Below are 4,148 nucleotides of genomic sequence, written 5' to 3' on the forward strand. Positions count from 1 at the left end.
TCTCTGCCTGACATACTTAGTGTGTATATGAGGGTATTACGATACGCTACATTACACTTTAAACAGTATTTGTCTAGAACAGCAGCAGGTGATTACTTACGGCTGTCCTTTCACAGTACGTAGGCCCTTGACAGATTAACAGGTACTAGATGGTACAATACTTGGATGTACCTATGCGGTATGCACTGATGAGGTTAACTATTAGCAGAAAAAAAAATCTGTATTTTTGTAAAACACCAGCCGGTGGATACTATTGTTTGGACTTTGACGGTATGGAGCACCTTGACAGCTTAACAGGTCCTAAATGGTACAATACTTGGATGTACCTATGCGGTATGCACTGATGAGGGCAGTTATATATGCGTAACTATATGCAGAAAAAACTATTTAAAAAAAAAAAAACAGCCGGTGAATAGTATTGCTTGGACTTGCACAGTATGTAGCCAGCCCCTTGACAGATTAACAGGCACAAAGTGGTACAAATGCACTACAGTCCACTGAACAATCACGTATTTCTGAACAGCAGCAGGACCCAACAGTGCGGCACCACAAAAAAAAATCCAGGGATTAAACCCTAAATTGCACTCTGTCACACAATTCTGAGCAGCAGAAGATTTGTGGAGAAAAATAAACTCAATTGGGCTGAACAATGAGGAGATAAGATGGTTGATAAAGTTCAGGCAGCTTGGAGATCTGTATGAGGCAGCTGACAGCTATCTGCCCCTCTCTGCTGCAATGCTCAATAACGTGAATAGGAGGTTTAGCAATCAATGATCCTTCTCAGTGTTACAGCAAATCACTCTGCACTCCTGCCTTTCCCTAATGCTGATGTGACTAGCAGTTGCAGTGTAACGCTGTGGTATGAGCTATTCACACACACGCAGTCCCGTCCTCTCCATCTGAGTGCATAGATGAAATGAAGAGAGGCAAGATGGCCGCCGATTATATAGGCGCTGTGACATCACAAGGGTCAGTGAACACTGATAGGCTGCATCTCACATGTGGTTCTGGGTCAGCCCGCCTACCTTCATTCCTGCCGCTGTTTCCCGCCCTCCCATAATCCCCTGCCCCATGTACTCACATGTGGATCCACCATCTTAGGTCTCCAATAGCCTGGAACGCTGTAAAATGGAGTTTAATGAAGCGAAACGCGTAACGAATTCGGGTTCGTCAACTTCGATTCGCTCATCTCTACTAATGATGACTGAGATTGTTCCTTCTTATCCTTTTCCAGCATTTCTCCAAGAAACAAGCACTAAAGTGTCCACTGCTCCCCACAGAGCTGCTGTCGAAGGGAGACATGATGATGTCATCTCCTGGCGCTTCAGATCAAAACGTTCCGCCACCGAATCTATTACCACTACACATAACACACCAGAACTCCCAATCACATCTACTACCTCAATGCCTACCACGTGTACACCCACAACCACAATACTTACCACCACTAGCCCATATCCAATACATACCATGTTCAGAACCACAATACTTACCACCACTACACCATATCCAATACATACCATGTTCAGAACCACAATACTTACCACCACTGCCCCATATCCAATACATACCATGTTCAGAACCACAATACTTACCACCACTGCCCCATATCCAATACATACCATGTTCAGAACCACAATACTTACCACCACTGCCCCATATCCAATACATACCATGTTCAGAACCACAATACTTACCACCACTGCCCCATATCCAATACATACCATGTTCAGAACCACAATACTTACCACCACTGCCCCATATCCAATACATACCATGTTCAGAACCACAATACTTACCACCACTACCACACATACAACACCTACCATAATAACAATCACACCACTTTTCACCACTACAAGAGCTACAACCACCACAACCACCACTACTAGAATCATCATTAATCCAATTCCTCCCGACTATCGTAAGTATCACTGGAAATTTCTTTCAGTAAACTAACTCTATTGAATTGTTGTAATGCTGCCCCTTGTGGACTTATGTGGAATGGAACACATTACTGCAACTGAACACATTAGGAGGGAGGGGAGTGGATTTACTAAGACCAGTGTGTCACGTGCAAGTCTTAAAGGGGTACTCTGATCACGGGGGGCCGCCGATAAAACGTCTGATCACGGGGGGCCGCCGAAATCTCGGCTGCGGCACTCCAGACATCCAGTGCACAGAGCCAACTTCGCTCCGTGCCGGATGATTGGCGATGCGGGGCAGAGGCTCCTGATGTCACAGCCACGCCCCCCTCAATGCAAATCTTTGGGAGGGGGCATGAAAAGCCAAGGTGGGGGAGGGATGGGTTAAAACAATATTGGAAAACTATTATCGTAGATGGATTGTATTATGCAGATTTCTGACTGGTTGTCCTTTTTACATTTTCTCTTCTCTCATTAGAAAGATGTATGGATTTAATTCCGATCGGCTTTAGGGAATTTTTCGATCCCGTTATCACTGCAGATGGCCTCGTCTGTGTGTCTCATTGTGACCCAAAATCTCCAAAATACTTGTCCTGCAATGGGGGGGACTTGTAGGCTGGAAACAGGAACTGGTCCACACTGTTTGTGAGTATTCTCCCATGAGGCACTCCCTATTAAAATGAACAGCTCCTGTAAGATTTAGAAGAATTAAACATTAGTAGTAAGGGGTGGGGTACATCACAAGCATCTATATTTTAGTCACGTGAAAAAGGGACCATTGTATGCAGCACATTTTGGTTAAAGGAGTACTCTGACCCCCATATAGTATTGTTAACCTGTCTGTCCCAGCTCTGATACCATCAAAAGTCCATTTTTTTGGGGGGGTCTTAGCCCTATAATTCTTTATTGTACTTCCTGGTTGACCAGTAGCTCATAGCTACAATTCCCAGAATGCATTGCTTTTCCTCAGCTCTTCATCTCAGCCTTCTCACTCTGCCTTCTTCCCTCTCACAGCAGTCCTGCCAGTTTCCCGTTTAAAGCTGCTGCTGAACATCTCATTTCACAGCAGAACATTGCACCTGCTGAATTCATTCCCTGTCTGCTCCTCTGCCTGTGGTATTTCTCAGGAGCAGGATGTAACCATGCCTTCTCCTCCCTAAATGTCCCAATAACAATATATATGTGTACATGACAGGGAGATGATGATGTAAGCTGTAAGGGCTAGTCAGAGGTGATGACATCACTCAGGGGGCGGGGCTAGAGCTGAGAGACTAGATCCAGTCATGCCTCCAGAGACAGCAGAGGATGATGCATTGTCTCTGGAGAGAGGAAGGAGCTGGGAGCTGCTGAGACAACACCACACTGACAATGAGAGAACTACACAACTTCCTGTCAGGAGAGCGGTAGGAGCAAGGGAGCTACTGAGACAAACACCACACTGACAATGAAAGGACTACACAACTTCCTGTTAGGAGTATTAAAAGCAAAAGTACGCTGAAGTTAGTACAATTTGTGATGACACTATAATAGTAAGTTATAGGTCTTGGGGTGTTGGTCCATAATACCCCTTTAAGGGGAACTCTTGAGAAATGTGTGGTAAGCTTGTGGGGGGTGTAGGGTATATGGGGTGTAGCTGTGCAGTGATGAAAGGGTGCTGGTTTAACCCTTAATTGTCGTGACGCCAGGGTGAGGGCTCCTCTGTATATACTTGTCCTATTGCCACCCGTCCCAAGAGTGATAGGGAGGGACAATAAAGGATTGTCCACAACCGGAGGTTTCAGAAAACTGTCTGAACTTTTACTGCAGGTTTTATGCAGAGTTAAACAGGAACAGTCTTTGTACAAGAGTCTATTAGGATCCTGACAGTTGGTTGGGACCTTGTGAGTTTTAAGCTCAGGAGATTTCTATGCGCTGTTCCACTGGATTTAGGGGATTGATTTTAGGTCCAGCAGTCACTCAGACTTTAGCGGGGAGTTGTATTGTAACTCACGGTTTGGTAAGTTGCGGTATTCTCAGGCTTCGGCCTGGTCTTGTCTTTGTAAGTTGCACGGATCTCTGCTCTCTGCTAGTCCGGAACCCAAGAGAGCGAGGATTGGCTGGCAGCTCCCTTATATGGGCAGGGGCTGGCCTTGAGCTCATTGGTCCATACCATCTGTCAGTCACTTTACACAAGGGATTATGGTCTAAACATATGACCACACACGTGACCTAGGAAGGTCCTTT

Source organism: Hyla sarda, chromosome 4 (assembly GCF_029499605.1).
Source record: "Hyla sarda isolate aHylSar1 chromosome 4, aHylSar1.hap1, whole genome shotgun sequence".
In the NCBI taxonomy this organism is placed as follows: Eukaryota; Metazoa; Chordata; class Amphibia; order Anura; family Hylidae; genus Hyla; species Hyla sarda.